The following is a 23,880-nucleotide window of genomic DNA, read 5'->3' on the forward strand; positions in this document are numbered from 1 at the left end:
TTCACAGATGTACAGTGTGTACAAATGAGCATGTGCATGTGTGTGCGTGTGCATGCATGCACTGCGTGCAAGTAAAAGGATCAATAACATCCACTTTCCTTTACCCTCAAGGAACTTAACCTATCAGAGGGGGAACAAAGTGCAGAAGGATTTATTCTTTCCTAGAAGTTAATGTCATATGGAAAAACTCCTTCACTCTAATGACTTGCTGCAGCAGGCCGTTGGAGCAAACAAATAACATGACCTGGTTTCCAATAATGCTGCTCAGCCCCAGTTTATGATGCCTACTCTGGATCCCAAAGCCACATGCTCTGGTAAAGGTCTTGTGGGACGTGTATCTAAGGCAGAACAAGCAAATGTCAATATGTTGTGGTTTGAAAAGCCAGAACATTTTGTTTACCCCATGGAAATGGCACCTCCCTGTGCCCACCAAAGTATGTCAAACTCCCATATTATAAACTACCTAGGGCTAGGTATTGAAGACTACAGCTTAAAAGTAAACACAATGTATTCGTGTGTGGGGGTTATAAACCCATTCACTCCTGATTGTGAATTAGCATATCAAATTCGTGTTAGGCACTTGGAATATTCCCAGGGAATGGGGTCAGGAAGGGTGTCGTATGCAAAATAATGGCATCACAAAGATGTTCACATCTTAATCCCTGGTACCTATGCATGTATTACCTTACATGGCAAAAGGCTCTTTACAGCTGTCAAGACGTTGAGATGGAGAAATTGTTCTGGATTATTTGGGTGGGCCCAGTGAAGTCACACAAGTCTTAAAAGTAGAGAGGAGGTAAAGAATGAAAGGTGATTACTGCAAGTAAGAATGATGTGACAAGGTGAGAAGGACACAAGCTGCCATTGTTGGCTTTGAAGATGGCAGGAGGGAGCCATGAGCCAAGGCATGGTGGTGGTCTCCAGAAGCTAGAAAAGGCAAGTGAGGAAGATTCTTCCCTGAAACCTCCAGAAAGGCACTCAGCGCTGCTAATATCTTGATTTTAGCCCAGGACACTTGTGTTGGATTTCTAACCTGCAAAGCTGTAAGACAATACATTTGGGTTACTTCAGGCAGCTACATTTGCATTGTTTCATTATGGCAGCAATAGGAAACTGACAAAAAAGGACAGTTTTTAAAGAGAGAGTCCAGAAACCTAGGAAAGAGGCTGGAAGGGCAGCCTGGGTTGATGAAGTAAGCCCTGGGAAGACAGGAGGTAGAGCCAAGGAACTCACAGAGAAGAGATGGCACAAATATGAGCCAAGACAAGGACAGTTCTTGCTTGAGGCCTTCAGTGTCATTTATGCAAGAGGTGCTTCTGTGAGAAGTGTGGCTCTAGGCAGTACTGGTGGAGGCAGGGGATCCGGGAGAGACTGGTGAAAAGGGCATGCTCATAGCTCCTGGCTAAGCACAGAGGAGTGGGCTGGTGGCCATGGCTTCTCTTCTAGATTATCCCAAGGTGTTTTACATTCCTGTTCCAGTTGCCTCCATGTTCATTCTGGACTCACTGTCAGATGTAGGCCAGAAAGGACTCTCCATCACCTCAAGACTCTTAGCTATTCAGGTGTTGAGATTCTGTGACATGTGATGTGAGACTTGTCAAATACAGCTTCACAGATGAAACCAAAGTAGGGGAAATAACTATTTTCAGAGAGCAACCTGGCTGGGATAGGGAAGAAAATGATGTTTCAGAAGCATACTGCATCTTTTTTGGGTTGCTGAAGCCAAAATGCGCTGGCATGTAATGTTCAGTGACAAAGGACTCACAACTTGTAGTGTCAAGGAGAAATTTTACTTCCACTTGTTCCTGGGTCTTAAGTACCATCTACAGACTGAACACTTGGTGTGAGGTGGTAGATAATGATGAATAAAACTAGCAATGTTGGTCTTTCTAGAAATTCTCTTCCCATACATCCAAACCTGTTGAACTGGTATGAAAGTTAGATAAAAAGAGGGGCACTTGGTGTGTTTTAGACAGTGATAAGCTTTATGATCCAAGCAAGAGACATCTTTCTCTTCTCATCCTCCTTAAAAATGCCAGAAGTGTCTACCATCTGAATCAGTAATGGTGTGACATGAATTTCTACAGGTGATTGGTTTCATGGGCTATTGCCAGGGAGCATCCCTCACCCCATCCCTACACTCCTGAGAATATCTGAATGATGGACAATTGCTCTTATCACAGTGTAATATTAAGAAGTGTAATGAACAGAAAATAGTACACTAAATGCCAAGAGAATAGACTACAAGAAGAATGTGATAATTTCTAGTTATGTTTGGCTATGAAACCCATTCACTCCAGCCAACTCCATGGATAATGTAGTTCTTTCCAGGTGGCCATTCAAAACCCAGAGATGCACTTCACTCAGTTTGTAGGTTCCCACCTCTCAAGACCCACATGGACGGGTCCTAGTACTCTGCCACCATATTGCTTTTTCTATTTCCACTCAATCCCTGCCATTCGTTCTTTGCCTTCCAGAGGGATGCTTTTCATTGAAAACCTCACTGGAGCGCTTCCTGGGCTGACCTCTACCTCTACAGTTTGGGCTGACACGTTACTGAGTTCAGCTACTGTCATTTTCAGTCTGTCCATCCTAGAACTGCTGGTGTGGAGACAGTAATCTGCATTCCCCATCCTCATGTACCCAAAGATTTGAGAAATTCAGTAGATTTTGACGAACAAGCTTAAATATCATAGATCATAAACTTTTACACTGGCCCACTTAGTTGGATATAATGAGGTGGAAAAAAGGGAGCAGGAAATGGAGGAAGAGAGAGAATGGAGGGGTCAGAAGAAGAGCAGAAGGAATAAGTAGAGAAGGAAGAGAAAAAGGACGAAGAGGACAGGAAGGTTTTTGTTTTTGTTTTTGTTTTTAAGTGTTAACTTCCAAATTTGAAGAGGAAAACCTTGTAGGCAGAATCATAACCAGCAAGCAAATATAATTGGAATTGGTCTTTCAGTCCCTCCACAGGCTGATTAAGAGCACACAGTAGGGGGCATCTGGGTGAGTCAGTCCATTAAGTGTCCGACTCTTGATTTCAGTTAAGGTCATGATCTCATAGTTCTTGGGATCAAGCCCCGCATGGGGCTCTGTGCTGACAGCATGGAGCCTGCTTGGGATTCTCTCTCTCTTCCTCTCTCCCTCTGTCCCTCCCATGTCTGTACACATCCTCTCTCTCTCTCTCTTCCTCTCTCTCAAAATAAATAAATACACTTCTACAAAACTAAAAAAAAAAAGAAGACATGTGAATATTCCAGGTGTCTGTTTACCAACAAGGGTTTCTGCCTTATGAATGATCAGCTCCCAGAGACACACAGGTCACCTTGCCACTCACCATGGCCACTGGAATCAAAGGGAGACACTCACAAGTGCCAAGAATGCAAAGCCATCTGCAGCAATCCTAACTGGCTAGGTTCTCCCTGCGCGGTGCTGTCACACGGCTCATGTTCCCTTCACATTCACCCCACCTCTACCTGTGCCCTTCCTCTGTTCTCACTGGAGCCTGAGGCTGCAGAAAACCCCAAATATCATCATCAAACGGGGCTTTCAAGTCTGTGGGGAACTGATGGGTAAATGAACCACTGCAAAAAAAAAAAAAAAAAAAAGCCATAGAAAATAGACATTGATCCGAACTTGGAGGTGAAGTGTGTGAAATTGTTTATAAATTGTCTGGATAATTGTAGGCACTGAAGTGGGACGTTAGAACTTCCATCCTCTCTTGTTTTTTGCACAGGCTTAATTAACTTTCAGACAGGAAAGCGCATACTGTTTAAAGTAAAACAGGGCTGGATTCAGATCTTGCCTTGTAATACTTACCAGTCTGGAGTTAAGAGTAGTCGCATTTTCATCAGGTCACATGATCTGTAGTCCCATTTTCATCAGGTCACATGATCAGATACTGATCTGTAAAATGGAGAGAATGTTTCTTTGAACTATTGTAGTAAGACTTAAGTGAGGTAAATTGAGCAAAGCATGTAGAATGGGGTCTGGCACATGCTAGGTGCTCATCCAATTTTGACTTCCTGGCATTCCTTGGATCCTGTTGGAAATAGGACCTCACATCTCCCAATCTTCATCCTATGTGAACTAAATGTGTTATTTTCTCGTGTCAGCCTGCTCTTCCTCCCTAACTACTGACCTGTTTGAAGGCTCTTGGGCTGGAGATCTTAGACTTACCATTTTTCCTAGCATGAAATCTTCCTCCACTCTTTTCCACTCTGTTTTCTGTCCCCTGGAGACTTGCGTATAAAGACGACATCAACAGGTTCCTAGGCACTTTGTTTCCAGTTGGGCATGTTAGCAGGGGACCTGAGCAGGAGGCTGAGGGAGTGTGTGTGTGTGTATGTGTGTGTGTGTGTGTGTGGTGGGGGGGGTGGGTAATGACCTTATTATAAGTATCTTATAAGGACCTTATGGCTCCTTCCCTGGGGGGTCAACTTGGGCTGGCAGTATCCCTTAGCAGAAGATTAATGCTGCTTTTAAGGTTGTCTGCTCTATAGGACTTGCCCCCTTGATTGGATAACTGTTTCATTCCCTGTCCCTTTGAACCTCACCCTAGTTTCCTGTACAGCCCCTCATTATCAACCTGCACCCTGTCAATACTTTTATAAGTAGACTTTTTGTAAAACAAAACAAAACAAATAAAACAAAAGGAAAGCCTCCTCAAAATATCCTGATTGGAAAAGTCATGCGTTTTCCTATAAGAATTCTAACAGACTCAGGGCCAATATCTCTCCTGCTGCTCAATCAAGAATCTACAAGTCATGGGGGCACAGGGGTGGCTCAGTTGGTTAGGCATCCACTTCTGGATTTCGGCTCAGGTCATGATCTCTCACACTTTGAGGGTTTGAGCCTGTGTCAGTGGGGAGCCTGCTTAGAATTCTCTCTCTCCCTCTGTCTCTGACCCTCCCCTCTTCTGCTCTCTCTCTCTCTCTCTCGAAATAAATATTTTTTAAAAATATAGAAGCCATTTTAATCCACGTCTAGTACCCATAATCCCCACCATCCCCAGTCATCCAGTCCTGTCAGATACACCGCACAAATATTTCTGGAAGTAGACATTTCGTTTCTATTCCAGTGATTGTCTTATTGGCTGAAATCTTGGTTATTGCTAGTTTGGGTTTCCCAGCTATTTGCCAAATGATTTCCCTGCCTCCGTTTCTACCTTTCTTAGATCCATCCTTTCTGCCCCAAACTGGATGGTATGCAGACCCTTTCCTGGGTCCCTAGTTTTTAAAAGACAACAGCCAAAGTACTCAGCATGATACACAAGACACATGACATATGGCACTTGATCAGCTCCCCGACCTCCTCTTTGATGCCTCCTATCCTACTCCCAGCTCCCACCCCTCAGGCCAGGTATAAACCCTGCAGTCCAGCCATTTTTGGCCACACCATAGGCAGATTCAGTGGTACAGACTTGCCATGAGAGAAATGGGAAGAGTGAGAGGAAGCAATAATTTAATGGGTGGTGCTCCTCATTCCTGTTGTGGTAGATAAGTATTTGTCCTGAGATATGTTGGGAGATGGGAGCTGTAAACCTGCCAGCCCCTTCCTTCTTCTCTTCATTCCTTTGCCTCGCCTAGTGTGAGTGCCACCACTCAGCCTAAGGTTTGAAGATAAATACATTTTGTTGAACACGACTTGGAAACTCAAGCCAACTTCTTCATCTGCTGCTTGAAGGAAGAAACACAATCTTGTTTCAATATTGGGAAACAATCTCTGTTGGATTTAGTAAGAAATGCTACATCAGTCTCCTAAGGAGCTTCCAAGAGTACTTAGACTGTTGCAGTCTTCTCTTTGCATGGAGACTAGCTGCTTGTGGCTTTGGAATGTCCTACACTGCTTCACAGCAAGGTGCTTTGTCATGCCACTCATTTTCTGGGAGCATCCTTCCCACCCTTTTCTTATTAGATAAAACCTACACTTTCTCCAAGAGTCAGCATGAAGCAGGAAGGTGCTCCTTCCTTTCATCTCTATAAGCCTTTAGTAGAGACTTCTATTTTGATACTCATTGCACTGTGTAACTGGTTACCTGCCTATCTTCCACTGAACTGTAAGCACCTTGAGGATAGAGGTGAGTTCATTTCTGTAGCTCTTATTGCAATTTGTTCTTCCTTGTCACCTGCCATTTGGTCTGCTAGGGTTCCAACTATGGATCACACCACCTCCCCAGAGCAATGTTAATAGCAAGGCTATAGAGTTATGGTCATTTATCGACCAGGGATGCTACCACTGTTCCATGGCCTGAGAGACACATGGATGCATCAGGGACCACCAGACACAGTTCCATCTCATCACAGGAGAGAGTTTTGTCATAATGTCATATCATGTTAACCCCTCAGAGAAGCTGGAGTGGCCAATCACTTACCTTTTTTTGTGTGTTTTTTTTCTTTGCAAGAAGCTCAGTCAGTAACATTGGATAGCTCCACTCAGCTACTGAGCTGGAGCTTGATTAGAACTTTGCATTGTTGCTATATAAATCAGAGTCCAGCCATGCTCAAAGGGTTTAACTGAAGAGGGCTTAATGGAGGGGCTTTACAGAGGTGTATCCAGGTTTATTGGACTAATAAGTGACCAAGAAATACCCAGAGACTAGCAATGACATCAGCATTATCACACCTAAGGTGAAGGGGCAAGAGGAAGAAGCTATTACTGGGCCCCGGAAAGTGGGTGTCTGCCCCATCAGAGGTGTGGCTGTCAATAGAGAAGGAGCAGGAAGACTAAATGCCTCAAACCGTCTTACTCTTTTCTAATTCTGCCAGTACCTCCTAATGGATGAAACTTGTTAGAAACCAAAAGGCAATGAATCTCTGGATGAACACCCATGGGCATCACTCCATGGGGTGGATCCAGACCTGGGAGAGAAGGCTGGAAAACAGATTTGGGGGGCCAATAAGTAATAGTGAATGGTTATTTGGAACATTCTGAATTGTTTGTCATACTCTGCAGAGTGGTCTGAAATCCTTCAGGTCTGTTATTAACTGAACTGTGTCCCTCCAAAATTCATGTTGAAACCCTAACCTCCAAGGTGATGGTATTTGGAGATGGGGCCTTTGGGAAGGGAATTAGGATTAAATGAAGTCACAGGATTGTTATGGGCCCTAAACCAATGGAATTTGTGACTTTATGAAAAGAGACATTCTCTTCCCCTCCTCTATCTTTCTAACCTATCTTTTTCTGTCTTCCTCCCTCAATTACCCTCTCTTCCTCCTTCCTCACATGTACACACTCACACAGAAGGAGAAAAACAGTTGTCTATAAGCCAGAGAAGAGACCTTATCAGAAACTGACCTTGTTGGCACCTTGATATCAGAATTCCAGCCTCCAGAACTTTGAGAAAATTAATTTCTGTTGTTGAAGCCACCTAGCCTATGACATTTTGTTAGGGCAGACCAAGAAGACTAACACAGAGTCCTTAGAAGGGTCTGACAAATTATGGCAGAAGAATCATTCCTTTTTCCACCTACACCAATAAGTATGACTTGGCAAAAATTACTCTATGAGATTTCCTAGGAAACCCAGATTTCCAGCATATTGATTGTGATATTAAATCTTAATCCACAGATGGATAAGAAACCCATCCACAGATGGATAAGATGGATAAGAAATAAAGAAAGTAAATGTCTTTATTTTCTGTAACTGAGATTAATTGCTACTTTGAGTTCCAATTTTGCCAGGTAATGAAAACTTACTTTTTACATAATGGATTATATAATGCCAAGGTTTGAAGGTGGGATGTGGTGTTGGTGTCTTCTTTTATCCACACAGTTCCCCCCCTGTAGCCCCTCATCCCAGCTGCAAGTCCTCCTGTGGGCTCTGACCCCCTGTACCATGTGCACATGGGATCCATTTTTCTGTTCCTATTCTTTCTATGCTGTGAGAAACTGCAAATCTGTCTTAGATCCATCTCCCTAGATGCACCACATGTTCATTTGTTTCTCCTTGATTTTTCCACATTGCTGAGCTCTTCTCAAGGAAAGACAGGGGCTGCAGAAGGATGTCACCGATCCCCTCTGATCTTAGAGTCTCCAAATGTTCCCCGAGACTCAGTCACCTCCTCCTCAAGGCTTAGGAATCTCTAACATAAATTACCTTGGCTTCCATTCTGATTCCTTCTCCTCCCTCAACCAAGAGAATCATATATAGTCTCAGGAGTACAGAAAACTTATTCTTTTTTTCCCCATGTTCTTCCAAAGTCAAGAATTGTCTTCCTACCTTCATTGTGCTGTGTCATTCTTCTACTGGGATAAGAAAAGGGGAAATGAAACAAATAGGAAAATTGGGGGGGGGACAGGAAGAGGAATCATCACCTATTTCAAAATACTATCTTCCCATACAGATGCAATGCATGAGAGCTGGTACTTTGTAGGAAAGCCCAGAGTGTCTGGAGTCATTTCTCTGGTGTTGCTGGGACATGGAGCAGGGGCCCTGGTGCACTGCCACCCCTCGCCCCTGCTCTACTAACTCTGATGCCAGCTTGACCCTCCATTCTACAGTGCAGCCCTGCCTCCCTACAGGCCATGAGTGTGGGGAGCAAGAGCAACTTCCTTCATTTTTCCCACGTGGGAAACCAAATCCCAGAGTGGCTAGGTTTCAGGAAAATGAGTTCTTCTCCCCAGTCTTAAGAAAAGAAAGGAATGGACACTAAGTCATGCATAGCTAATCAGAGATGAGATAATGTTCAGAGTTGGGGAGCAGGCTAGCCCATACAGCATCTGGGAAACAGTTTAGAGCACGGAGGGAGGGCCCAGAAGGCCACTGAATCTGGGCAGGCCAGATTTGGCAGACAGAATGGGGATAAGAGGCCAAGAGTTCAGGGCCAGTTGGCCAGAAGAACAGTCATACCAAGAGGACTGTTAGCTGAAGGCAGTGTACCACTCTGACCAGTCTGTCTTGGGCCCTGCTGGGCAGCAGTGGTCTAAAGACGCAGTCTATGGGCTGAGTATAGGGAAATCACCCACACTGTGAGTAATGCAAGCTTTTGGTAAGCATGCTCTGCTCTAGCCAAGCATCTGTGGTTGGAGCAAAATATTTTGTCAAAGACAGAGTAATATTTTTATATATTTATGATATCAAGTGTGGAAATGAACAGACATTGAGCTTCTGAGGAGATACATATAACAGGTCTCTCCATCCTGGGAGGCATTTTATCTCTTGTTTTTATGAGCCATCTGGAAGGGCAAGATACAGAGAAATCCCCCCCAGTTGCAAATGCCATTTAGCTTTTCAGCATTTTCTGGATGTAAACTATTAAGCAGACAAATACAGATAAACTTTCCAAAAGTCTCTCCCCACTTTTCAAGGTGAGGGGTCTTGACATGAAAGCTAGAAGGCTCTTTCCCAAGTCATCTCAGAAGGGAGTATTACCTTGATGAATGTACCGTGCCCATGAGATCCAAACTTTGTCATTGTTCTGAAGTCAGATGGAAGCAGGGACACTGACTCACACTAACCAAATTAAAATCAAAACACATCAGGAGATTGAAAACTTATTAGTACACAGTGAAAGTTATTTTGATCCAATGAAAGGAATTCTCATTTCTCCTCCTGGGGACAGTTCCTTCCTGGAGAGGTCAAGATAATAACTCTCAAGTTGCATGGTAAGCACAGAATCAGAGCAAAGGGAAGTGGAGAGTTTGAGAGATTTTATCCAGACCATGGCATGGTATGATGAATCATTCTTGCCCTTTGCTACAGAACACCTCTCTAGTAATTAAATTAAGGTGTCTTGCAGATTCAGTGTCTTCTCAGCTTGGATGATGCTGGAAAAACACTGCCAAGTTTTGTCCTGTTGAGTTATACTTTCTGTGAGCCAGACTGTTCCTTTATGCTCATGCATTGCAATACAATTGATTGGGTTTTTGCTTACTAAATACTAACCACATGCCTGTCCTACATCTCCAACACCCAGGTCACCTTGTGTGGAATTGGGGGACAAGGCAAATCCCTTGGTCACATATTTACAGACAGGCTTTTATTTACCCTCCCAGATTTCTAAACATTGTGTGTGGATTTTACTAGTTGAATTCTTAAAAGCCAATCTTATTTCTTTTATCTCCAAGTTCCTAGGGGACATCCCACACCTCCTTTCTACACCTACAACATAATATTCTTCTAGAGGGCTGATAAACTTTAGTGTAAACAAAGGGGTACATTTTAGGAAAGAATGCCTATATGTTACCTATAATGTAGGTAGGGCACAGGGCACTGTTTATAATCCATTATAAGTAGAAGATACCCCTTAAAGTTTGAAAGGGGTTTCATTTAAGGAAAATTATTTAATAAACTTTATAAGGCAAGATTATAGAATCATTTAAGGAAAATTATTTAATAAACTTTATAAGGCAAAATTATAGAATCAATTTCCCAAATAAGAGATAGAGGTTGAAAATGTAATGGGCACACAAGTTCTCATTAAACTATTGACAGATCTTTATAGATTATTAAAGGGAGCAATGGGATCCGGAAGTCATCTATAGCACTAGACACTGTTATCAGGGAACATAACCAGGCACAGCCATTAAAGGGATGCCACAGGCCCAGGTGGACTGTGACCAACAAAGGCAATTTCTGCTTTGTCTCCTCATTTCCCAGGTGTTTGCAGATCAGGTTTCTTCAAAAACGGACTGAATCTTCAATTTGTGTGCAGAATTTTTATGGTAGAAGCGCTTTCAAAAGCACTCCCTAAAAGAAGTGAGGGAAGCAGGACAAGGCAGCGGGAGAGGTTGAGCCATCATTTGCAGCAACAGAGACCACCCTGTGTCTTGCTAGAGACTCTGAAGCTGGAATGGCCCTTTGCACTTGTCTTGCTCTGAGGCAAGGGAATCTGACCTTTATTAAACCTCCCACCCCACAGGGAACAACTGCGACCTTGTGTCAAGTGACTTTCTTTGGCTGAAGGCATATTCTGGAGAGGGACCCAGGGGAGAGCCTTCAGCCACTAACACTCCCAGCAGCTGAGGAAATGAGCGTCCTAGGCCTGGATGGTGCACCAGAACTTCCAAACAATGGGTGCTCACAGACTCTGACCATTTAATAGTATCTGGTCATGCAATCTGGGGGCAAATCCATTGTTGGAAGGAACTGAGATATTCCAGGTCTGGTGTATTGTTTGCTAAGAGATGACAGCACTGTGTGAGAGACATTCCTGGAGTACAGTGACCATTTCATCATAAAGGCAATATGTTTCCTGGGTCAAACCACATCTCCCTGACAAGCCAAGAAGGAGCTAGACTGTGGCACTGCCCAACATGCCCCTTGCCCCACTCCAATGCTTAGAGGCAAGATGGTGCAGCAAAAGTGATCTGGAAGGCTGCTTAGGGAGGGGTGATGGCAGGAGAGAAAACATGCTTTTCAACTGTGACCCAAATCGTGGTAGGAAGACGTGAAAGAAAAGCTCAAGGCCAAGGCATGAGGACACCTGAGAAAAACTGATGAGATGGACCCTAGTATCCATTTCCTATCCCTTCCTCTACTCTGGTGGTGGAGCCCTTATTGTAGCCTCCCCTTCACCTCTGTCCCTCTCTTACATCACACCACTATCAGGAAATGACATGAAATGCATTAGCATGAGGGTGCAGATGACTCACAATCATTGTTCCTCCCCCAACTCATGAAATATTTAGCTTAAGTCTCTGGCAATCAGCTATAATGCAGATGAGGCATTGGCCATCTCCCCAACAGGACAAGGCAGGGGAGCACATAATTTCTGGAAAACGTGGAAAGAACAGATAGTTGACTGCCCATTATTCTTCTCTCTTTCTCTTTGCTAACAGAAACCCAATTTTATTTTGAATGGCCGTGTGCTAAGCTGTTTCCCAGGCTCCCATGTAGTTAGATGTCACCAAATTGGTGTAAGTAAGAGTCACTGGCGAAACCCAGAGGAAGGAATTTTAAATCAAGCTGACTCACCTGGCAGGCTTTACTTTTGTTTAGCACCTCTCTTCCGTTCTCCTTCCTCTTGCTGGGAATGTGAAGGTGATGGCTGGAGAGCCAGCAAACACTTCAGGCAATAATGTAACCTTGAGGATGATGGAGAAGAAAGGAACAGGCAATATAGTCCCACGAAATCTCCGGAGCTAGTATATCGATCCTAGACCACCAAGTTCCTTCACGTGAGAGAAAAACGAACGTCTATCTTCTTCAGATCGCAGATGTGGGTTTTCTGCTGCATGCAGCTGAAACATATTTCATAATCGATACAGAATTTGATTGCTAGAAAGAGGATGCTAGAGACAACAGAACCCAAAATACCAACCCGGCTGAATGGAGGAAGTGGGGAGGCAGATATTAAGGAGTCCAATATTGTAGTCTGAAAACCATGCTGTCTTTGTTACTGCAGTAAGGAAATTTTGTCAATCTGTTGCCTACTGTACCTTGGAAATCAGACCGCATGCTGCCCAAGGTTGAAGTGTTGGGAGCACGGTAGGGCAACTTAAAATGTTGATATGTGCTAGTCTCTTCTGCTTTCTGCAGAGTCCTACAAAAGAGAAAAAAAGCTTAGAATGGAGCTAGCCACACTATAAACACAGATGGAGAGAAATATCAATTTACTAATGGAGATAGTCCTGCCTATAGTCTGCAATATGGGTAGAATAGGAGTCTCATAATTTAGATCTTTCAGGGTTGAAAAAGCCAAATGGATTTGTGCCTCAAATTGAAGGAGTTATAAGTAGTAGCTGTAAAGTTGCTGTATTTATAGTACATAAGACTGATATCCTTTCATAGGAAGTTAGAAACCTGCTGAAAACATAGGATTAAAGGCATTACACTCCTGTCCAAGCTCATTATTTCAGATGAATCCAGGAAGTGACCATTAATTTGGAAAAGCAAGGCATAGCAGAGCACAGAGGCTAGAAAATAAAAGATGAGACCTTTCCTGCTTAAAAGCTCTTTTTAGCCTACAATTACTTTGTGTACACCTGAGTAGAAGTGAGAAGACTGGGAGCCTGGTCAACCTTAGAGAAAACAAGATAAGAAACATAATATACCTAAACAGGATCAGCAGCAGCCTGAGACTTTTCTATCTTCAAAGCAATCTCTGGCCTCCAAAACTGCACCAGCAGCAAGTGGGCTAAGAGAGACACACAGCCCCCCGCAAGGGAATACTATCCAGCACGTACTTCACAGTTGGTCATAAAGGATAACGAACAATAAGAAGACTCCTACCATTCCAGGCTAGGGCAACAGAAGAAGAGGGACAGGGAAGAGAGTTTTTCCCAGAGAGCAGAACTGAAGCTGCCTCATAAACTAACTCACCACATACTCCACTGAAATCCTCCGCTGGTGGGGCTAGGAGTCCTTGCTATTTTTACCCCAAAGATTTAAAATTGCTATGGACTGGTGTTTCTCATTCTTTGCTTTTCCAAATAGAGGGTTTTTTTTCTTATTATTTGTTTATTTGTATTGCAATATCCCATTTCTTCTTCATCCTGGTGCATCGGTAGAGAAGATAACTTGCTTTGTTGTTTATGTGCAACTGGACCACAAGAATAAACACCCATATATGATGGGAAGAATTGCACATTGTCTAGGTACCCTGAACTTTGACCTAGATAGAGCAATTTGATAAGATTTTGGAACTGGCTCTTTCATGGAAGTGGTAAATGTCTTTTACACATAGTCTTTATGGATATTGATTGGATAGGGATGGGGTAGACTATGCCAGAAACAGTTCCCTCACCAGTATTCATTCTCCCCTTCTTTCTTTCTAACAGAACTTGAATGTTCTTCTTTCAGACAATGCCCTATTGAGAGAGAGAGAGAGAGAGAGAGAGAGAGAAAGATTATTTTTTTTTTTTAATTTTTTTTTTTCAACGCTTTTTATTTTATTTTTGGGACAGAGAGAGACAGAGCATGAACGGGGGAGGGGCAGAGAGAGAGGGAGACACAGAATCGGAAACAGGCTCCAGGCTCCGAGCCATCAGCCCAGAGCCTGACGCGGGGCTCGAACTCACGGACCGCGAGATCGTGACCTGGCTGAAGTCGGACGCTTAACCGACTGCGCCACCCAGGCGCCCCGAGAAAGATTATTTTAACAAATTTCCTTAAAGCTAAGGGTAGCTAATGAAATGTAAATGGTGGTCATGGGGGTATTCCAGGTAAGCTAATTAAAGGGGGAAATGATTCCTCTGAGAAGCATGCTCTTTTGCATTTCCTCTTTCTCCTTCTTCCTGCCAAAAAGATGGAGATAATGGCTGGAGCTCTGCCAATCAGTTTAGCCAATAAATCAACCTTGAGTATGATGCAATGCTCTAAGATGGTGAACAGAAAGAAAGAGGTTGCCTCTCTACTAACCATGCCTACATATTAATCTTCCTTACGTGGGATCAGTTTTTCTTTTCTTTTAAAAGATAAAGGAAGTAAATCCATTTTATTTCAGCTATTTGGTATTTTCTATCATCTTTAGATTAATCAAGTCTTACATGGTAGCAGCCTTCACACTTCACAAATCATTGCTTGCTTATATTGCCTATCCATAGTGCAGAGCTAAGTGGTCATAGAACTTCCAGCGTGAGCAGGCCCTGAGAATGAAGATACTAAATGTTTTTTTTTAATTTTTTAAATGTTTATTTATTTTTGAGATAGAGACAGAGAGACAGAGTATGAGTGGTGGAGAGGCAGAGAGAGGGGGAAACACAGAATCTGATGCAAGCTCCAAGCTCTGAGCTGTTAGCACAGAGCCTGATGTGGGGCTGGAACTCACAAATCATGAGATCATGACCTGAACTGAATCCAACACTTAACCAGCTGAGTCACTCAGGCACCCAGAGAATTAAGATTCTAAAAACCCACGTTTAGAAGAAATTAGGAAACAGATCACATGGGTCATGATATTTCAAGCAAAGCAGGCTATGCACAGGTCCTCTAGGTCTGCTGGGCTGTTTTTAGGCTGAGACATGGGACAGGCAGACATTAGGAAAGTTTGTGCTTAAGCCAGCTTGCTAGCAGTCTATGGTGCCTAGATGCTTGGTCCCCTAACTCTTTATCTTATCAAAAGCACAGGATCAGTGTCATTGATGAAAGGTGTAAGTCTTATGGCTCAACAAAGAGAAAATTCTAGTTCTTTTCCAGTTTTAGTTATTACCCTGTGATAATAGATACTATATAGCCTATTTCCCAGTTTCATTTTTCCGAAGTGATGGGAATCCTGTAGTTGCTGGAAGAAATTACCACAAACTTACTGATTATAAATAACACAAATGTATTCTCTCATAGTTCTGAATGTCAGAAGTACTAAAAGGGTCATGAGAGCAGTGTTCTCTCTGACTTTAGGGAAAATCTATTTCCTCACTTCTTCCAACTTCTACAAGCTTCCTGCATTCCTTGGTTTGTGGCCCCATCCTCCATCTTCCAAGCCTGTCATGTGACATCTTCCCATTTCCACATTTTCCCATCTCTCTCTCTTTCTCTGTCCCCTTACTTCCATCATCACAATGCCTTCTGTCTAACTCCAATTTTACAACCTTCCTCTGTAAAGATCCTTCTGATTACATTGCACCCACCAGAAAAGCTAATCTCCCCCATCTCAAGATCCTTAACTTAAACACAACTGCAAAGTCCCTTTTGCTATATAATGTAACATATTTGCTAGTTCCAATGATTAATACACAGACACACTACAGTCAACATGATATCCTCTTGAATGTACTTATTGGCCCACGTTTCCCAGACCCCTAAATAACTCCCTCTGCAAGCCTTTCATAATGTCTGAATTTTTGGTCATTAAAAATTTTATCAAGAGACCTCTATTAAAATAAATAGACCACTTGCACTGTTCATGTATAAAGCTGCCAGCTTTTCTTCAGATTCTCTGTCAACTTGCACCTATCTTGGAGAAGAGGAGAAATGGGATGTAGGCCAATTAAGTATCATTGGGGGAAACTTTGATATGAGAAATTGTATTGCCAGTGTCAGCCTGCCTGGTCACTGGTATAGAGGCCCTAAACAAGATGGAGCCATCAGGGTGTCACTTCATAACAGCCAGTAGAGGGAGTATATAAAGGCAGGACTCAGGAAGAAAAAGAGGGTATTAAATAGACATAGCAGAAAAACAGAACCTCCTTTCAAGATTGTCTAGGAATAATACTACTAGAAATAGCTAATATTAATTATATTTTTATTGTATGCCAATGTAGTAGACTAAATTATTGGTCTCAATTCTTCATACTTCCTCCCATGTCCTTTACCATGTAACTTCCCAGTTCCTCCAATAAAGAGAGAATATATCTTCCTGGTTCTTGATTTTGTGGCTCATCCATAACAGTTTGGCCAACAGGATAAGAAAGAAGCAGATAAGAAAGAAGCAGGGGGTTAGTGTGTTTAGTTGCTTGGGCTTGCCCTCTCATGCCATAAGCATAGAAAAGTATTTCTGCCCAACTGGCCCAAGGCAGATGAGAGAAACATGGAGCACCCCAATGTAACTTGAAGCTTGGAGTTGCCCTAGTTGATCCACAGCCATATGAGAAATGAATGCTTATTACTTATTGCCTGCCACTGAGATTTTGCAATTGTTATGTCAGATTACTTACTTCCTGAGCCAGTCAGAAATGTTCTGTTTTACATGTATTAATTCATCTAAACCTCACTTTGATCTCACAAGGTAGATATATTTATTTTGCAGATGATGAAATTGAGGCATTGGGCCATTAAGAAACTTGTTTAAAGTCATGCATTGGAGCTACAACTTGAATTTAGGTAGTATGTCCACTTAGTTCTTAATTGTGGGATCAGATCGGGTCAGAGCCATAAGTACATTTTCTTTCCTTCTCCTTTCTATTATTACAGTCCATTTTCAATCTGTTTTAAAATACTGAGGTTTTAAATCTTTTTGTGAGCACATCACATGAGAAATCCACTGAGCTGAGTCTGAGTTTCTGGGTTCTTCTACTACCAATAAGAAATGCAAGATTGTCCAGATATAAATAAATATATGCTTTGCCAATTCATTATCCACATTTTCAAGGCCTGATTTGGTGAACAATATGCTGGAAAAACAAGGATCTGTGCATAGAAATCAACCACAGTGTGATTCAGTGGATAGCCAGGGGACACCTAATTTCAGATGAATGTTTCAGATTTTCATAAATAATATCTTCTTTTTTTGCCTCAAACTCCTGAAAAGGAGAATTTTATTCTCTTTGGTAACTTTTGGAAGCTGAGTTTGTAAGAGGATGAGAGAGACCTAGGAGGCAAGTGGTCATCTACAGATGAGACATAAGTAAACCAAAATGTGAACTGGAACATAGATAAAAGTGGATACTGGAGAGTCAGATTCTCAGAGGCAAAAAATTAACATATACTGGAAGGAGAAACAAGGACATTCTGATGTTTCCAGATAAAAAAAAAAAGAAGACAGAAAGTGTCTATCGAGACCCAGAAGAAATAAGAATGTAGGAATTACTGACCAGGGATCATGAAAATGAGGACTTTTTAAGAATTTTTTTTTTCATTTAGTGACCAATATGGCACCTGCTATCTTTTGTCCAACAGTGATGTGTAAAAGCCATTAAAAACAAGCTGATAATGCTATTGTGGGACTTATCAAAGGAGTGGAGAGCCAGGAAGACTAGTTTTACTGCTCAGTCTTGGATGGTGGTGGTGATAATGATGATGATAATATGGATGATGTCAATCAGCATTTACTGTATTAAGTTCTTTATGGAATTGCTCAATTTAGGTGTTTTTAGAGCAACCCTGTAAGGGAGATTATATTTCTCTTACTGATGTGATTTGAGTCTTAGAGAGGTTAAATTATTCTCTAAAGTCACAGGGGTAGTCAATGATGGTATTTAAATACAGAAGGTTTGAATTAGTGCCTCTGAACAAACAAAGAAACTCCTGAAAACAGAGGAAGTAGTTGCCATTTTGGAAATGAAAGGGTACGTGACAGATTTCCTTGGATTTCTGGGGTAGATGAAGAGGCACACATATCACTGACTGATGAGAAAACCTGTGATATATGTGGAAAAGGATAATCTGTTAAGCTTTGACAGCCACATTTCCTTAACTGACCAGGATGAGTATATTAGGGACCTCAGTCTTGCATGGCCTCTACAGTGTTTTTTTCAGTCTATACAACAGAAACTTTCTCCTCTCTATGCCTGACATATTGCTTCTTTGCTTTTCAGAATGCACCCTCCCTCATGCAGGGTGAGGGCTAGCCATAGCTGGGCAGAGGATGGGCATTAGAACGGGGGCAGGGGAAGCATTCTGTAAGCCAAGGAACCAGGACAGAGTTCTTCCCAAGACAATGGGAAGTATTAGGGTGACAGAGGTGGACTAAGCCAGAAGCAGCAGAGAAAAGAAGTCTGAAGGCCCAGAGGTAGATATAAAAGTCAAATCTTGGAATCAGAAAATGAAGACCAAGAAACACAAGTTAGGGGCAAACCACGTAGACAACCTGGACAGTTGTTTTAACGCAGTTTGTTCTTTAAAGCTGGCTTCTATTGTACATGAATGTGTTGGTTTGGTATAAAGGACAAGGCTTGGGTTGGCACTGCAGGGACTGGGGCCAAGGTTTAAGCCCTGTCTGTTTGATGGAGGCCAAAATTCTGGGTTCACAGCATGCCAATCCCTCCCTCAGGAAACCTGTTCCTTAAACTACTAGTTGCTAGCTGGAATCAAGCCCAAATATGATCTGGCCACCAGGAAGCACAATGTAATCATGATGTCTGATCATAACAATCTTCTATAATTTTTATTTCTGCTGCAGCCTCTTTTTTTAAACCAATACTATTGGTTTGTATCCCCAGATACCAAGACAAGTCCGTGTGCCCCCTGCCTCTCCACTGCACACCTCCGCCCCCCACCATTACCTACACCCAGGTTGGTAGGTACTTCAGTTTCTCTGACTCTGCTTCTGTCACCTCGGGTCATAGGCACGACATGTGCAGAGGGCACTTTTCCCAGGACAATGAAGAGTTTTTTAAGGGTCATAGCAGTTGACAGAATGAACCTATGTCTAAAGTACCCTTTTTTTCCCTGTTTCTCTTAAATTAATTCTCCCACCCCTTTTCTACTATGGCATGATTCCAAGAAATGTGAAAACTACATTTCCAAAATTCTCTTGCTGATTTGTTGAGTTCATTAATGGGAGTCACTAGCAGAAGACTGGAGCGTAGAAGGAAGGGAGAGGCCAGGGAGTATCTCTCCCCATGTCCTCTGCTTTGGGTTGTATCTCTGGAAGTGACTATGTGTCCACCATGGTACCACCACGCCACAAAAAACTCCACGGTGGTCCAGCTCCTACATGTGGCCCCGACATGGATGAAATTTCCCTGAATAGCTTTAGCTCCAAGTTCTGATAACAGCATCTCCTCTCTGTGTTTCTCCAGCTCTAGGGTTGATGGTAGTGTCCTGATATTGCCAATCTCAGGGTTACCTCACAGTACCCTCTGTGAATTTTAGCTTCTACACTATTTTCTATTTCCCTGTACTAAAATATTTCTATTGGCTAACACCTGCCTGATACAAACAAAAAGGCAAATTTAACCGGATTGACCCTGATGCTGCCAGGCGGGCAAAGGGCTGAGTGAGGCAATCAGAAGCTCCAAATGTAGTGCTCACTGACTTCCACAGATTTCCCAGGGCTCCCTACTGCTGAGGGGACCAGACCTACCCCCAACCCAAATTCCCAAGAAGGGATTGGTCTGGACCACCTTCCTTCTGTTATAACTGGTAAAAAAAATGTCTTGTTTTCAGGATTTTTTGTTGTTGTGGGGATTCAAATACTGTCATAAAATATCTTCATCACAATAAAAATGCAAAGTACAAAGTTGTCGTTCTGCACCACATCACAGAAGGATGCAGAGACATTATTCAAATGTGTTCAGGGCAATTGCTGCACATGCACTTGCAGGCTGACGGGGACTTAAAAATAGCACATTCCATTAAAAGGAAAAAAAAGAAAGACTCTTTGGTAACAAAACAAGTGACTGTTCTCTTTGTCCCTTTTTTATACAGACGCCAGCCCCCTCACCAGACTCTTTGCAGATTTGCAGTTTTCCAGGAAATGTAAGAAGACCCAGAGAAGGGGGAAGAGACAAAGCTAGGGGAAGAAAATCCTAGGACCACCATCCCCTCCTACTATCCACTGCCTCTGCAGCCCTTGCACAACTTACCCACTGTGTGGGTACCAGGCATTGCTGGCACTATGAGACACCGTGTAAAGAAATGCTGTCGTACATGGTAGTAGAGAGGGAGATTAACTAGGGTCCTTTGTAGTAAGTTCAAGTTGTCAGTGATTTCAAGATTTTTTTTTAACTTACCTCCTTACATTATAGATGGATAACTCAGACTCAGAAGAACCAAGTGACTTAGCCAAAGTCTCTCAGTTAGCTAGAGGTCGAATAATAATTTAGATTCCCAAACCATGTTCTTTTACACTGTAGTTTAGGACAGGTCTAATAACTTGAATTTGAGTTCTTCATCTCTATGTATCTCAGCAAAATGGAGATGTATGATAGATGAGATGAGATGAGATGAGATGAGATGAGATGAGATAGATTATTCACCTCAAGCATACATAATAGAAAGGCCCCCATTCAGAAGCTGATGTGGTGTAGGAGTGCACAGAGGACTGAGAAATAGTTCCAGTCCCTCCTGGCTAGTTCTAGATGATAGAACGGGGGCAAGCCATACAACCTCTCTAAGCTTCATTTTCCTCATCAGCAAATTGGGTGTGAAGACACACACAACTACCTCATTAGGGTATTACACTGCTAAAATGAATCAAAGTATAGAACAATGTGGAAAATATGTCATGTTTGCAGAAATTAGGAAAAAGAAGGGGTGAGCAAACTATTTGGAGAGCCAGAAAGCAAATATTTTAGGTTTTTAGGCCAAAAACAGCCTCTATTACAACTACTCAACCCTGTTATTGGAGCACAAAAGCAGCAATGGACAATATCTAAATGAATGCAGGTGGCTGTGGTTCACTAACACTTTATTTACAAAATAGGCAGAGGGGCAAATTTAGCCTGCGGGCCATCAGTTGCCAATCCCTGGGACAGTCTTCCCACTTTGTTAAGTGCATCCTCACTGAAAAAGCTTCCCTACTCTTCCTCAATCACATCCTCTCCCTAACTCAGGGCTTGATGACTCAGCCCCAGCCTTATTTTTGGAGCACCAGCTTTTTAAGGCAAAACATAGCTCACTTGAGGGGTTTAAGACACATAGTCATCTGCACCAGGGAGATAAAAAAGCTAAAAGCACATTTATAACCACAGTCACAGCCATCCTTCTTTATGAATATGTTTATGTCTGCATTTAGACACACAGCCACATACATAAAGTGATATACAAAAAGGAATGTAGCTGTGGATGGAAAAATAGATCAGTGAATTTCATTGAAGCTATAATATTGGACTAGATATAAGCATAAACAACAACACTTGATATTTATATCTCAGTTCTAACTTTTTAAAGCACATTCTCATTTACTTTCACTCATCACTATGAGATTATGAGGGCGTTTGACAGATTGGAGAGGAAACAGATACTTAGCTAGAGTCACAATCTGACTGGTTGCAGATCATGGGGTCAAACACACTCAGAGGCTCTGTCTTGCAAACTCAACAGAATACTTTTCCTCTCACGCTGAGGCCTGGTTGGGCACAGAGCATCAATTTAGGCATGGTCCTGCTTTACCAGAGTATCATGGAGACAATCTTCTTTGAGGAAGTTACCTCTTCTCCTCTTGCTTAAAATTGTATCTGCTAACTCAAAATGAAACTATTTTAAAAGCTATGGGATGGGTGGGTGAACACATAAATCAATCCTCAAAAGGAACTGGGGATTGGATCAGGCTGGATTGATTGTTTCTTGGACCATAGACAGACTAATCATCTGTGGGTAAGCTGGAATTAAGAATGTTCCTCAGGCTGAGAGCATGAAGTAAGATATGACTGTCATTTCCATTGAATCTATGGTGGGGGACCCCAACTCTGAAACAGAAGAGGTGGACATCTATAGTTGGTTTCAGGGGAAGCATAGGGAACACAGGGTAGCTACTGGCTTCATCTTAGAACAATGAAGAAGCTTCACAGTGGGGTGAAACAACTAAATCATGTAGCTGATTGATATGTTTCGGATGACTACACAGGACACCAACGTGGAGACCACATTTCTATGGCTGGACCTGAACTAAGTTGCCTGAAATTCAAGTGCAGGATAGTTTTGAACCCAGAAGAAGAGCAAAGGGCCGTGTATAAAAGTGCCTCCTTATCCAAGGGAGCCTGATGTTGAGGGACCATCTTGAGGATCACACATATAAGAGAAGAAAAGTTCTAAAAAGAAACAAAAAATTCCCTTTGAACTATTAACATAACATCCATGTCTATAATAAACAATATTCTTATTTTTTTGAAAATTTTTAAATGTTTATTTATTTTTGAGACAGAGACAGAGCATGAGCAGGGGAGGGGCAAAGGGAGACACAGAATCTGAAGCAGGCTCCAGGCTCTGAGCCATCAGCCCAGAGCCCGACACGGGCTGCCAGCACACGAGCTGCCAGCACAGACCCTGATGTGGGGCTCAAACTCACAGATTGTGAGATCAGGACCTGAGCCGAAGTGAAATTCTTAACTGATTGAAAGACTCAGGTGCCCCTATAATAAGCAGTATTCTTATACCTCTTTCTGGCCTCCACCTGAAGCCAGCCTTCATTGAAGTCAAAGCTGGGTATCACAGAGGAGGGAGGACAGGCTGTGGTCAATTTATAATAACGTTTGGTCAATGAACATTTATTGGAATAAATTAAATTTAAATCCAAAATTTGTCAAACACTAATTGTACTTAAAATTCCTCATGATTAGAATTCTTTTAACATTTACCACCTTACTTAAACACTGTGGTTTACAAGTAATTAGTCCTTGCTGAAGGCATTTCCCTTAGGGACACTGTAGCATATCACAAGAACATATGTGTTTTATAACATATGAGCTCAAATAGGACCGTACGACTTGTGCCAGCCAGCTAACTGTGCTGTGGAATATTGTTTCCATGAAAAGTTGCTCCAAACACTGATTTATATGCAGCTGGCATCTCCAAGTTCATTTTTAAGTTGAGAGCTGCTGGTCTCTGCACACAGGTCTGTGTGCTTGTGTGTTTATCCAGCACCTCCCACATCCCCTCACTGTCCCACAGAGTGAATATCCACTCTTTCAAAAGCCTGATCCTCAAATCATTATTTTGTTTTAAAGGCCTCATGCAAATATATTCACTTATTTCCATTTCTTCCCATCCCCCATCAAATGAAGAATTGTCTGCCAGAAATAAATGCTTCCAGCAGCACCTTCTACTCTCTGCTGATTATATTCCCTGAAGAAATCTGCCACCCATGGGCTTTATCTCTATTGTGTAGAGTAAATAGAATCATTGAAGCTGTATTTCTTTTCTATTTTAAACAGCAACAGAAAAGAAACGGGGGAGAAGAGGGCCCATGTGGTTATTTCCTGATTAAACTCACAATCAGGGGGATGGAAAACCCTCAGTAAAGTGAGTGCAGGACTTCAGTGCACGTCTACACAGCATGGCCCTCCAAACTCGGGTCATTCAGGCAACAGCTGATCAATTCAGTGGGGAGAACATCCCAGTAGAAACAAAAGTCTGACAGACTTTACCCCCACCTCTTCTCAAAATTGTGAATCTCAGCTTCTGGGAGGTAAGGGGAAGAAGGAGAGGCTAGTAGAAAACCATGTATTAAAAATACACATTTTAAAGTCATTAAAAATAACAATAAAAAAGAAAGTGAAGGAAAGAAAGAAAAAGGAAATTCAGCTTCTCTCTTCTATTTATGAGTCCACCAAGGAGATAGATGCCAGGAATTAGCCTTCCTTGCTACTCTCTTTGGTCGTGTCATGGGTTTACAGAATCAGT

The 23,880-nt window shown here is 42.3% G+C and overlaps 1 long non-coding RNA gene across 1 annotated transcript in view; it reads left to right on the forward strand.

The window, feature by feature from the left end:
- The window catches only part of LOC131506702 (uncharacterized), a 46,605-nt gene extending 24,155 nt beyond the window's left edge, over positions 1-22,450 (forward strand). Inside the window, exon 3 of the long non-coding RNA XR_009259100.1 lies at positions 19,966-22,450. This is a non-coding gene — a long non-coding RNA (uncharacterized LOC131506702). The remainder of the gene's footprint in view (positions 1-19,965) is intronic.
- Positions 22,451-23,880: the final 1,430 nt, after the last annotated feature.

This window comes from Neofelis nebulosa, chromosome 3 (genome assembly GCF_028018385.1).
Source record: "Neofelis nebulosa isolate mNeoNeb1 chromosome 3, mNeoNeb1.pri, whole genome shotgun sequence".
Lineage (NCBI taxonomy): Eukaryota > Metazoa > Chordata > Mammalia > Carnivora > Felidae > Neofelis > Neofelis nebulosa.